At 35.7% G+C, this 15,127-nt stretch overlaps 1 protein-coding gene across 1 annotated transcript in view; it reads right to left on the minus strand.

Moving 5' to 3' along the window:
* Nucleotides 1-15,127, minus strand: part of tbc1d22a (TBC1 domain family, member 22a) — a 328,538-nt gene that overhangs the window by 90,742 nt on the left and 222,669 nt on the right.

The following is a 15,127-nucleotide window of genomic DNA, read 5'->3' on the forward strand; positions in this document are numbered from 1 at the left end:
GCATACAATAACAGCTTTGTGATAAGATACAGGAGTAGATGATACTTACAACACAAAAGACGCTGACAGAGAGGTGCGAATGGATTAAAGGTGAGCCGGGATTATGAGTTTTTTCGTAGGCTTTGGTAATTCTAGTGTTAATAATAGTAGAACACTATGTAATGTTACAGCCATATACAGTATATTAATTTTCACAAACACGTCAATAAATAAAAGACCTGACGTGCTACAAATGTAAACTGGGAACAATTCAAGAATTGTTTTTTTTTTTTTTCATTTTAATCCATGTCTCTTAATTTGAAGATGTTCTTTAAACTGAAGCTGAGATGGTGATTGTTTTTATTTGTAAGTTTTCTTGTATTAAATTGACCATGACTGAACTTTGATGAAACCTCTACAAACTACTATAAAATTAAAGATAATATATTCACACTTCCTGAAATTCCTTTATTTACACATTTTCTATATTTCAGCTACTTCTGAAATAATGACATACTTAAGCATCTAAAACTACAATTTGGGACTACAACAATAAAAATAAGTTTCAAAAAGGCCCTTGTTAATAGCAAATCATATTGAAAAGAGATGCTATTCAATATGCTCATTAGACTGCAGAGTTTGAAAACTGAAACAGCTCTATTACAACAGCAATAACTGCTCAACTTTATTTTTTACTAAATCTTAGTGATTAAAGTCCACTCAATACAGGTAAGTACACTGTTACTGCTAGATTCCAGTTCTGTTGTCCATATTAGTCTTAACTTTGGAATCTTATTATTCAGTGCCAGTTCAACAAAATAATCTTTAGAAAACAATTTAATAATGACCCAGGGCAAATCCAATCATGCAAGGAACATTAAACAGAAATGCTTTTGAAAGAAGTGAGCATTAAATGAGATACAATGCTGAAGACAGCTGATGAGCAATTGTGGAAAAGAAGGGAAATCTACTTAATGTCAAGGCTTTAATCACCTGCAGAAGCTACAGAGAATGTCAAATTCATAGTAGTTGCAAAGCAATGTGTTACAGCAATGAATCAATTATATTTTACAGAGTGCATTAGAAAACATGAGTATTTCGAAGTCTGAAAACTCTTGAATGTTTTGTAGTCTGTTACAATTAATAACAGCCACAAGGGCACCATATTAGAAGAAACTTAGTTCTAAGTTTAATTTTTGGCTAGTTTTTCATCATTATGAAAGTACACAGATTGAGTAACAATTTTAATTGGCGATCAACGTTTTAAAAGGTATAAATTAATCTCTTTAGGACCACTGGCTGACTCAATGCATAACCTATTGTTCAAAACATTACTCTCCACAAAAGATTCAAACTATAAAAATAAGCAGATGTCAGATATGTGCCAAAACAACCAGAATGTGTGTTGATATGTGCAATGATTCAACTGAAAGGCACCAATTTACAGTATAAATTTTCTTAACAAAATCCAGGTATGTAACTTTACATTTTGCCCCTAAATTACTACATTAATTATTGTATCAGACCACAAAGTGCTCCACTGCTATTTGAAAAAGGGTACATGTACAGTAAAAGTAGGAAAACAGTGATAAAATATTAAATTTGTGAAAGTCAGTAATATACAAAATCAGTATTTACAAAGAACACTATAAGGCTCCAATACACTAGCCAGGTGCCTCTCTGTTTTTTTCCGTGAAATCATTCTTATTATGTGAATACTCAGATGGTAAAGATTAGACTATACTGACTATACTGTATGGTGGGGCATGTACAAAATACTGTACATACTGTTAAATTTTACTGTTTAGCAGATTCAAACTGACTAAAAACATCTTTCACTTTTCACATCTTTCAAGTGGATCACAGCTGCTTCTCGCTACCATACGCGGATGCATCAGTGCAACTCTTTCTGGTAACTTAGTTTACTTTTGGTGGATTAGTTGTCATCTATTCACTTATAGATGTTTTGAGGAAGCCATAGCAAAGAAACTAGCAAAAATATCCATCCAATACTTTCAGAAAAATGCAAGGTGATATTTTGCTTCCAATCTGCTAAAATATTGCAGAAACAGATCTCTGGTGAAGTCTTCCAATAGCATATTAGTATTTCCTCTTAAAGAGCAAGTATCACCATTATGATATGTTAAACCATACTGTTATTATTCACCATCACATTGAGAATTTAAGTGCCATTATAAGCCAATATATTTAAGAGATGTATACTATACTTTTACAAAGATTAAAATATGTTCCAAGTTAAAGAAATGCATGGTGACCATTAGGGTTTGGTTCTGGGACCAATTCTCTTTTCTCTATATCTGATGCCACTGGGAGATGGAAAATTAGAAATGCCATATTAATTTTTACTAATATGCTGATTACACTCAAATGTATGAATAGTAAAGCAATATTTTTTTAACTCAAAAGGTTTGAATTTTAATTTAGCTGAATACACTTAAAGTTTATTCATTATCTTTCACGCGGATGTAAGTTTTAATAAATGAATATGCATGTTTTAGGTATTTTGCTTTCTGCATGACAGAAATACTATAAACTGAGGATGGTTTCTTAAGCTGCAGGATCTCGAAAAGCTATTTTGTTCATTTAATTCAAGCAATGCTGACTACTGTAATGCTTTGTAGTCAGGCTGTTTAAAGGGTTCACCTATAACTTTACAGCTAATTCTAATCACAGTCTATATCTAGAAGGGGGCACTATTTCTCCCCTGAGATGTGTTTCTTGACGCAGAACAGACTGGAGCTAATACCATCCCTTTTGTAACCATGGAAGAAATAAATACAAGAGAGAAATATGGACAAAAAGATGTGTATGTATTTAACTTGCTTTAAAAGATAACATTCATTCCCAATAATAACAATGTATAATATTCAGGCTGGACAGAAGCCAAGGGACATGATAGCCAAGTGGGAGAATGTTGACAACCAGATTTCCCATCTGGCGGGAATGTCGATGGCATCACAAAGCGCTTCTAACTTTGTGCTGGATAATCGTCATTATAAACACTCACATACTTACATCTTCATAGAATTCTTGTCAGATATGGACAACTACCAGACGGGCTGTGTGTCAAAATAATACCTTCCCCTGTTCTCATCATTGGTGGCTTCTGCAGAATGTGGCTCTGTTTTGGTCTAGCAGACATTAACACTTTTAAAATAGCCTGTTTGTGAGTCCTTCACATGTTTTCTGCCCTCCAGTCATTTGTCCATCTCACTGGTATTCTCTGTCGCTCTCTCTGTTGAACTGCATGCTTTGAAATAAATTTCACTGATTATGTTAAACACAAAATAACCTTCTTGCTGCTAAGTCACATAAAAAAAAACTATTATTATTATTTATTATTGACTAACATAAGAATGTAAATAGATATATAAATGTTAGCATTAAGAACCCTTCTTGAAAAGGGTCTGACATATTATAATAACCCTAATCATGTCTAAAGCTACAAATATCTACATAGTGTATACATTCAGTTGCTTTTTATTAAATAAATCTAACAATTACCAATGCAGGGCCAATTTTTGCCATATTTGGTCCTTGCAGGTCTACACAAATACATGCTATGAATTTGTCCTGAAACGTGCTCTACTGGTTGGAGATCAGGGAACTGTGTAGGACACCAATAGTTTGAGGTGATCAAAATGATCTTAAACTTTCTCTCCTTTTTAAAATTTCAAGTTCAAGTTCAAGTAGGCTAAGTATTTCAAAACAATTTTCTAGTGTTTAATAATCCTTTCCAGACATATGATTTATCACACTATTCCTAGGGATGTCTAGATGTCTATGGTATTTTACGCTTTACTTGAAAGGACAAAAGAATCACCTCTTTTACTTTACTAAGCAGAGAGGCCCTTCAAATTTATTCCAGTGATCTAAATACTTTATTACTACATTTGTTAACCAATTAGCACACCCCTTTTCTTTATTTCAGTTAACTGACACCAGGTGGTTCAGGTGCCCATTTTACATTTTTGTATATTTATAAACTCCACCCCCCCCCCTTCCCCCCCGGTACTTGCTGGATATAAATGCTTCTCTTAGAAAAGTAACACAAATTTCAGATTAAACAAGCAATGATAGCAAACATCTAATTTTTTGCAATAAATTGTTATTGAATAAAGCAAATATATTAAATTAAAAATTCTCCCATGTACTACCTGTGCTGTAAGGTCAAGGAATATTGGAGAAAAAAAATCTCTCTCTCTACAGGAAGCAGAAAATCAAACTTGTACAGGCAAGTAGATAGACCTTACAAACTTCACAACTGAACTAACGTCCTGAGAGATGTTCCACATACCCAGTACACCCCTTCAACATATTTCTTAATAGAGCCCAAATCCCTAATTACCATTTCTAATTCTTACTGTAATTTACAAAGGTAATGCAGTGTACAATTAAACTAAACTCAATCACTTAACTAATTCTTAATGCTTTTATCAAGACATTAAATATTCTCAAAGTGTAAAACCAAGTTAAAGACATTAATCTTTATGAACAAGAATTTAAAAGCTATTCCATGTGATAGGTAGGAATAAACAATAATTTCAGCATTTATCTTTTAAGACAATGCCTTGTCTTTCAGAATGTTTTATTATTAATAAACTTTATTTTTTGTGAGAAAAATTTGACTCTTTGTGGACTGATTACATTATCTCTCAAAACAAGCATCTAAAATAAGCTTTCTTTTTATATACAGTAATCCCTCCTCCATCGCGGGGGTTGCGTTCCAGAGCCACCCGCGAAATAGGAAAATCCGCGAAGTAGAAACCATATGTTTATATGGTTATTTTTAGAATGTCATGCTTGGGTCACAGATTTGCGCAGAAACACAGGAGGTTGTAGAGAGACAGGAACGTTATTCAAACACTGCAAACAAACATTTGTCTCTTTTTCAAAAGTTTAAACTGTGCTCCATGACAAGACAGAGATGACAGTTCTGTCTCACAATTAAAAGAATGCAAACATATCTTCCTTTTCAAAGGAGTGCAAAGCAAGCAGTCAAAAAAAAATCAATAGGGCTTTTTGGCTTTTAAGTATGCGAAGCACCGCCGGTACAAAGCTGTTGAAGGCGGCAGCTCACACCCCCTCTGTCAGGAGCAGGAAGAGATAGAGAGAGAGATAGAGAGAGACAGATAAAAAAAATCAATACGTGCCCTTTGAGCTTTTAAGTATGCGAAGCTCCGTGCAGCATGTCCTTCAGGAAGCAGCTGCACACAGCCCCCCTGCTCACACCCCCCTACGTCAGCGCAAGAGAGAGAGAGAGAGAGAGAGAGAGGGAGTGAGAAAGTAAGCTGGATAGCTTCTCAGCCATCTGCCAATAGCGTCCCTTGTATGAAATCAACTGGGCAAACCAACTGAGGAAGCATTTACCAGAAATTAAAAGACCTATTGTCCGCAGAAACCCGCGAAGCAGCGAAAAATCCGCGATATATATTTAAATATGCTTACATATAAAATCCGCGATGGAGTGAAGCCGCGAAAGGCGAAGCGCGATATAGCGAGGGATCACTGTACAGAGTAAACGATTGTCCTAATTACTGAGATAACTTATTTAGATTCCACAAGTTTGCAAATTTAAAAAAAACTGCTTAGAGATATACAATTATATTAAAATTGTCATCTGCTTGTAACAGAAAACAAAATTAAAACCATGTGAAAAGATAATGTATTAATGTTGAAGGAAAATTGTTAAAACTTACACATCAAAACACGCACTGCACATTCACAGAAATTTTAATTCAACTCAAACATTAAATGCTGTTAATAATTACTGCATCACAACAAATTTTATGCTTCATGTGACATTCACTTCTTAGTGTCATACTGAAAAATATTAATATTAATATTAAATCAACCTCAAAAAGAGATACTGTTCTGGTTAAATGATGAAAAGCATAGATAAGGTTTTTTAAAAAAAAGAAAAAAGTAGCACACGTAAAACTTTTTAAGGTTATTATTTGTTCTCTGTCAGCTCAATTAAAGTACTGCCTTTTAATTTCCAATTTATAAGAATATATATTACATTTATGTTAAGCATATGTATCTTAAAATATACATCCAGTCCACAGAAAGAACACATTAAAGAAAACATTCATCTTTTTTAACATATAGATACATTACTTACCATTGACTCTGTCAGTACTCTAAAAACATTTTGCTACTTGAATTTTTAATAATGTACATTTTTCATGCATTTGTTACTATTATTTTTAGCAGCACTAATTTAACACATCTTCTTTACAATTTGTATGTCATACACAAAGAAGAATGTGGCAGCATATTTTACTATCTGCCGTTAACTCATCAAAATTGGAAGTCATGTACTGATACTGAACATCATTGCTTCATACAAATAAAAATGCAAAAATCTGAAAGTACTAAAATAATTTGAGAAGTAAATTCATACTGACATGCAATTTATGAAGATTGTCTGCTGTAATGAGAAGGCTCAGTGTATATTTATATGGTGCGTAAGAAAGATTTTTAAGGTTCAATGAAATTCATTGGAGAGATTATTCTCTTTTGGTGTAAAGAAAGAGTATGAAAAGGTTTATGGTACTTAGACAGCCCTTTCAAGTGTTGATATAAACACACATATATCAAAAACAGTGCAGTTCTGATTACTAAAAAAATAAATAAATGTCAAGTCCAGAAAGCACAGAAACAGAAGAGGTCTGGACGCTTTGAGCCTTTATCAATGAAGCAACTGGAATAACATTAATAGTCCACCATTTTTATTTTTTAGCTTAAAGTTAACCAATTACCCATAACTTATTGCTTATTTTTGCAGTTCCATTTCTACAGAAATCTACTCTGACAGCCATCTGTTTTTTTTATCCACTTATTCATTGTCAAGGATGTTGGAGCCTTTATTCTTAAATATATCTAGCTTCCAAGTCATCTTCTATCAGTGATGCAAAATTAAAAACATTCTAGTAGATAAATGTTCAGAAACACTAAAAGCCACTGCCTTAAACTGATCATGCAAACTCATGTTCAGGCATACACTGAATAATAAAGCTTATTATTTCAAGTTAATTTGAAAATTATTTCTGAATGATTTATTCTCACTGAAGGAAACAAGTCATTTTAACTGCAAAGCGCATTTAAATAAAGGAGAATAACTGGTTGTCTTGCCAAAACAAAAAAAAAAAATATTAGAAGTATACAAAGCATTGATTGGTGATAGGTTACTAATAAAAAAAGCCTGAAACTAAACTGTGTACATGGGGCAGTGACTGTGTGCATCAATAATGCTTCACTTAAAAACATATTTCGATTACAGTATGCAACACAGGCACTTGCTGAAATATAATCCCATTCAGCTAAAGTTAAAATATCACTTTGACACTTTCAGAATTACTAGTTGCTATAAACTCACTTCAGAGTGGGAAAGCTGCCGGCCCTGATGGCTACCCAGTGGAATTTTGTAAAAAAATTCCCAAATAAGTTAGCTTCACTATTATTAGCAATGTTTATAGAAGCTAAAGACAAAAGATTCTATCTCCTACTTTTTGCCAAGCATTAATTTCCAAGGACCTACTACAATGTGCATCACACAGGCCTTCTGAATAACGATGTTAAGATACTCTCCAAAGTTCTAGTCAGAAGGATTGAGAAACTGCTTCCTTCTGTAATAAACATCACAAGACCAAACAGGATTTATTAAAGGTAGACACATCTTCTAACATTCAATGCTTGTTTATTATAATATATTCACACATTATATCTAACACACCAGTGATCCAATTATCTTTAGATGCAGAAAAAGCATTTGATATGGTTGAATGGGACTACCTATTCACCACATTGCACACTTATGTACATGGATCAAACTAATTGATACTAGTCTTAAATAAAGATGTAACTAGATGGTCTATCCTCTACCTTAAATTAGCAGGGAGAATCAACATCGTTAAGATGACCATCCTTCCCAAGCTGCTCTTCCTATTTCAAAGCATCCCCATATACATTAACAAATCATTTTTTAAGAAATTAGACTCAATCATAACTTCATTTATTTGGAATTCGAAACAACCACGAATCTAAAGGGTGATACTACAATGACCTTAGGCAGAAGGGGGCATAGCACTACTCAATTTTCAATTTTATTACTGGGCGGCAAATATACAAGCTATAAAGTCCTGGACATCAACACAAATTGATGAATATCCACAAGCCTGGTCTGCAATAGAAATAAAATATTGTTGGACTTCTGCATATTTTCTGCTCTGTGCCCCAGTTAACACAAACTACTGTCATTATACTAAAAATCCAATTACCCTTCATTGAATATGGAACCAATTTAGGAAGCACTTTAAGTCAGAAAAAGGTTTTATCTGTTGCACCTCTACATAACAACCACCTTTTTCCGCCCTCACAAACATATACACTATTCAATATCTGGAAAAATGTACAGGATTAAAACACTTAAGAGACTTGTTCATAGATAATGTCTTTGAATCCAATGAACAATTACACTACAAATACAAATTCTCATCAGTATAACTCCTCCACTACTACCTGCCTAATTTTCCTCACCTTCTGCCTTGTTCTATTCCAAGACACAGATAGCATCTCTACAAATTTACAAAAATATTTTAAAGTCTTTTCCTTTCAGAGACCAAAGAGGTCATTGGGGAAAGGATCTGTCACTTAATATTTCAGAAACAGAGAGAAAGTCAGCCATGCACAGAATTTACTCGAGCTCCATCTGTGCAAAGCATTCAGTCATTCAACTTAAAATCTTTTATTAAGCGCATTTATCTCGCTTAAAATTGTTCAAAATGTTTCAAAGGCAAAATTCAACCTGTAAACGTTGCAATCTAGCTCCATTCTTACTGGGACACATGTTGTGGGTGGTCACCAAATTAACAACATTTTTGGCAAAAATCTTTGTATGCCTCTCAGACAGCCTTGGTGTCAAAATCACTCCTAACCCATTAACAGCTGTGTTTGGTGTACTCCCACACGGCCCTAAAGTGGAGAAGGACAAACAACTGTAATTTCCTTTACTACACTACTAGCACACATACTTATCTTGCTCAACTGGAGGAATCCCACCCCACCACTCTTGTCAGTGGGTAACTGACGTTCTATACTACTTGAAATTGGAAAAAATCAAATTCTCACTTAGAGGGTCTGTTCAAAAATTTTTTGAATTATGGCAGGATCTAATCAATAACATTTTAGAACAAGCTTCCATTTCCAGGAAAAGGACAGATGACCTGTGACTTTACAGAAATATCAGAAGATATATTCAGAATATTGAATAACTACACATATTCTTTATCCGGCCATAGCTCTTCCGAACCTATCACGCAAAGTTTAATTGCTACCACGGTGTACATGGTCTGTGTTATTTGTGTCTAATGATTTATTTACATCTATTACTGCTGTAACTGTTGCTACTATCATGGAGCCAAAACATTTTCCAACACCCAAAATTAAAAGAGAAAGGACCTCCTTAACTTTGGAAACTAAATTGCAAAAATTAAACTATACTGACAAAAAGAACGGAAAATTCACATGCTAAATCAATAGTGTATGATTGTGAGTGATGTGAAGTGGGAATGTGGAAGTGGCATAATAAATAAAAAACACATCACTTATTTTGGAAATACAGTAAGAACTTCACACCAAACAAATACAGCTTTCCAGTAGGTTAAACAAAACTTAAAACAAGAAGTACTGTACAATGTACATTTATTTTCTTGATGTTAGTTATAGTGTTAGCAGATAAGCTGATGCTAAACCATAAGCATTAAAGATCGGGTGTCAGAAATATTCAAATACTGTGGACTTACTGTAGCACAGAATGCATAGTCTAGTATTAAGCTCAAACTAAAAGAATGAACCCGTTGTACCATGATACAGCATTGTCTCTGTACTCACACCTACAAATGATTAAATGTTCTGGTTTTCATCTGAATAATGGAAGCTTACAAAGATTTACATCCATTATCCTAACTGGTAATGTGCTTCTTACTACTGCAAATTAAAACAAAATCAATTAAATTCACAGCAACTCACACAATTCTAAAAGGATATCATAACCCACCAGATGATTTGTGTTCTGGCTCAAGAAAAAGGCAATATAGCCAGTCACAAAACATAGGCTTGCTACCAAATGTAATGTATCAGATAAGCAAGCACACAGCTAAAACAGAATGTCTAATGGTGACAAAAAATCTTATTAAATATTAGTTACACTAGTCATTAAGCCTGTTACAATAACGGGCGCTAGATCAATAGTGCATAAACATTAGTAGGAACAGTCTGTATTAAATGGCAAGGGACCTTGACCTCATTCTGTTTGTTAGTCGTATTTTTCTTTGTCTTTCAGCCTTTCTTTTGTTGATGTTTACTTGCTGAGCTGACCGTTTTTTGTGGGCTGCTGCCGTGTATTGTGTGTCTTTAATTTTCTGTGACAGTAATACTGTCTTGTACGTCCGTAATATACCTTTAATTTTCTCTGGCAGTAATACAGGCGTGCGCGTCGGTAATATGCCTTTAATTTTCTCTGACAGTAATACTGACTTATATGTGGCTGTAATATGCGTCACTGTATTGTGTACCTTTAATTTCCACTCACAGTAATACTGGTTTATATTTCCGTAAAACGCCTGTAATTTTCTCTGACAGTAATATCGCGCATCGCACCGTGCCCCGCGCATGCGCACTTCACCAGAAGACACACACACATGGACACCTGGACACACACAGGGATTTTATTAAAGAGGATTACATATGCGTATTTGTACAATCAAAGAATAAACCCTCACAGATGTACTAATTATTACACAGTATTGAAAGGAAAGCATACAACTGAAGTTTGCCAAAACTTACATACGTTTAAACATTTCTTCAAGTTCAATGAAAAGTAAAAACACAACCCATGGTGGCTGTTCATGAAAATAGAAGAATACACAGGATTTGCTTCCTTCTCAGAAAGGTGCTTAGCACTAAAAAAAAGAATGCATCCCAATAATGTATGTCACATAAAAACAGGGTCTTGGTGTTAAAATGTACTTTGGGTCAGACAGTTTTAACAAAGACAGTTTGATCTACGAGCTGCAAACATGAAGAATAATTGCTTGCATCCTAACTGAAAAGTAAAAAATGATGCAATTAGTCTTAAGGACATTCTCATAGTTTGCGGCAGAAGTAATTCATAATACTGTACTAAAGTAAGACACAGAAATTAGATTATTAATGGAACCAATAAGCATATAGACTTTGGATATAATTCTTATTGCGAAAGGTACACACTTGTGTCAGCACATGTACAGTGTAGATCAAATAAAGTTTAAAATGCTTCATATGGGCACATAAAAAACACGCAAATTATACAGTGCTTTATATTATGGCTATTTCTAACTCTCTGAAAATTACCTGCTGGTTAAAGTGAATATATTTATATTGTAATGTCCCTTTTCAGGTGGGAGAAATAAACCACACAGGCAAGTGATTGTAGCAGTACAAAAACAAAGGTTTTATTGTTCTTCTGGACAATGCAGACTCAGAAAAAAACAACTGTGCCCAAAAAGCAGAAAGAAAAAGATCAACTATGTGTCAACCACAACCACAAAAAAAAAAACAAAAAAAAAAACAAGCAGAAATTCCTTAACACTTTCCTGTTCCCCAGCATCTCAGTAGTTGCTTTATTTGAGAGTGGCAGATGTGGCTCCTCTGCCCATCTCTCTCCATATCACGCTGAACAAACTCATTTGCATAGCTTATTAGAACACTCTGCGTCAGTGGTAACTTTTCAGACGGTTATATTTCCCCCTCCTAGCTCCTCACCACCAGGGAAACTTCAAAATGTTGATAACAAGCTGGCAATCAGATAAGTCATCTGGGCAGTCCAGGATGCGTGGCAGCATCTGTAGAGAGTGATTTTTTTTTCTGCTGTGTCCAGTGCTGGATCAGGCTGTTCTTCTTAATTGACATCCCAGTTGGTTGGCACCTTGATCTTTACTTCAGCACCTAATCTTCCCTGTTAAGACACTAACCGATCCTGATGCAGAAACACCCAATGCCTCCTTGGTGACATCTGCACCCAGTACACCACCTCGCGCATGTGCTCAAGCACTTGGCATGGCCTTACCCACGCACTATCAGTTTTTGGGGAGCAACCTTTTTTTCCTGTTGTGGACTATACATTTACACTTTGGTCGCCAGAACAGTACGTGATTGCACCGATATCATAATGCAGCTTTTGGGTTCTTTCCCAGAGGCCTTCCAGAGTGTCTTTCCATTGCCCACTGTTATTGATTGTAAGGGTGGGAGAGGCTCCCAGTTGGTTGACAGAGTGAGGAGACAGGCCCCATTGAGGCTGATGGCCCATCAAATGACAAAGTGCATTGTCAGGTATCAATAGGGTCAATTGGCCAAAGTCAATCTATTCCCAAGATGCAAGGGTCTCTGATTGCTACCCAAATGGGGAATGTCCAAATGTACCCTCCTATTCTTAGGAGAGTGGTGGTGTGGCCCGCCATTGCAGTTCGCTTGCATGTGGAGGTAACAAATTGGCCGGGAATGGCTTGTAGGGATGAGTTCTTAGGCAGCAGGTTGCGTCACACTATAGTAAACGTAGCCAAAGTGTCTATCAAAGCCTTCACATCAGAGTCCCAAATTCAGACAGGCAAATGACAATAATCTCCACAGCCAAACTGTCCCACAAGGATCACCAGCTTGTTCCGGCCTGCATTTTTTGTCAGTTGCAGTGGGATTGCTGTAGTGTCCGGAAACGTCCTGCCTACTCTGAACCCTGGCCATTTCACTGTATTTCTCCAGACCCCAAGATAATTGCTAGGCGGAAAGGGCAAAACCTGCAAAGATGCCCGGGCTGGCCTCAGCACCAGCAGGTAGGGGATGTAGCAAAGAAAGCTGATGCTCTAACAAGGTTCAACCCCACAGTGGGAGTTCTTCTTGTGGGCTTCTCTCCCAGGCACAATACATGATCAAGCAGTGGCTGGCAACACATACTTTCCTGCTTACTTTCACAAGCCTCAGTATCGGTTGATTCTCCTTCACATACCAGTTCAAACTCAATGGTAAGCTTGAGCGATTCCACTAGAGTTGCGTGTTGGGCAAGTTGCACATGGTGGGGCAGTGCTTTAGGCTCAAGTCCACGGAGAAATGTGTTATGTGTCAATTCATCTCGGACCCTGTAGAGAAAATGTGCATAGGCCCGCCCCACCAGCCCCTGTACTTCAGCGGCAGAAGTTTCCAGGTGCTTTCCAGGCTGCCGAGTTCATTCGAGCAGATGCCTTTGCAATCCTAATATAGTTTTCGTCTGTCTGAAATAACACTCAATAGCCTTCAAAAGCTGTCCCAAGTCAGTTAAATCCCACAAGGGCTGGACCATTCTCAAGGGTTTTCAAAGCCTACTTCCTTTCAGCACCACTGCCAACTGCACTATTCTATCCTTGGTTCCCCATTTACTTGCCAAGCAACAACTTTGAACCTGTTCCAAAAGGCTTCCCAGCTGCCAGTCCCATCATAGCTTCCCAGTTTCAACCTCTGAACTTCATGCCTTTCCCTTGCAGATCTCGGTTCATGTTTATCAGCAGGTTCGTTTTGGCACTCCAGTAATCACCAGGGTGGAGGGGGAAATTCTTCCTCAGCCATTCTTGCACCATCTGCGCCCTACGACAGCAGTCTCAATGGGATAGCTTGTCCTGCTTCTGACAGTAGTGTAATGTCCCTTTCCAGGTGGGAGAAATAAACTATACAGACAAGCGGTTGTAGCAGTCCAAAAACAAAAGTTTTATTGTTCTTCCATTTGTTCTTTAATTAGGCAATGCATAAAAAAAACCAACGGTGTCCAAAAAACATACAAAAAAAGAACAACTATGTGTCAACCAAGGTTATTATAGTTTTGCCTTTTTATATTAGTTTTTATTTCTATTTTTTTTCTGACCTTACTTGGAAATTCAGTTTAGTTTTAGTTTTCCTTCACCGTGTATTTTTAGTTTTAGTTTAGTTTTTATTTCACAAAGACATTTTTATTTTATTTTTATATCTATTAGTTTCAGTTTTAGTTTTAGTAATTATGGCATGGAGCGCCTACGGAGTTAGTTTTGTGTCACAGTCAGACAGAACTGTACACTTAACAGATTTGCATATGAGTTTAATGTTAGTGGAAGCTTGCTACACTGCCTGGTTTACTATCTGGTTTTGTTTTTGTCTGATAAAAACAAGCATAATCAAAACTAGACACTGAATATGAACAATTTTACACAATGATAAGGCTAATATTAAGAACAAAAAGAATATGATATTTCAACTATCTATTTTGAGAGAAAGAGAAAAACATTGAAAAAATGCAGACAAATATTTTAAGATATAATTCTGCTAATGGATTACTTTCACAATATCAAGTATTTTGAGTTGTGCAAATGAACTAAAAAACATAAATTAATAAATATGGAATAAATACAAAAACCCATTAGTATGTTTAATTTTTCATCACTTGTCAGACTCTCTACCTTTGTTTGTATCGTTTCGTTGTTAAACGATGTTTTTAAAGCAAAAGTGATTGGTCAGCAACAATATGCTGATCTTGTATGATGACCTAGTCAGTCTCTCGATCAGTGCCGTTTTATTTTCAAAAACCGGGAGTGCCCTCCCCTCGACTTTCTTGTATACTCGGATATGGGGATGGATATTTGAGGAGTAAACCGCAAAACAATGATTATATTTTTATATTATGTACAATAAGAAACCAGCAACAACAAATAATATATTGACCAATTATTACAAAAGTAAAGTTGAATAAATCGGACTCTGCAGCTATATAAATAAAAAAAAAAAAATCGAGTATGTGTTCAGGTAAAGTACCACTTCCGGGTGATGGATTTGGCCCAAAAGTTAATACAAATCTATAATTGTGGTGTAACAGCCACATGCCAAATTTCATCCATTTATCTAGTTGCGTATTTGAGTTATCGTGTTTACACAGACACACACATACACGCATGCGCGTACACACATTTCCAAAAAAACACCATTGTTGGACACTGGTTAGTCTATAATGTCAAGATTCATTAAAATATCGAGGTCGAATTTTTTCTATACTTCGTACATGAGAAAGTAAAAACGATTTCTCCTGTGCAACAAA

Source organism: Erpetoichthys calabaricus, chromosome 1, assembly GCF_900747795.2.
Source record: "Erpetoichthys calabaricus chromosome 1, fErpCal1.3, whole genome shotgun sequence".
In the NCBI taxonomy this organism is placed as follows: domain Eukaryota; kingdom Metazoa; phylum Chordata; class Cladistia; order Polypteriformes; family Polypteridae; genus Erpetoichthys; species Erpetoichthys calabaricus.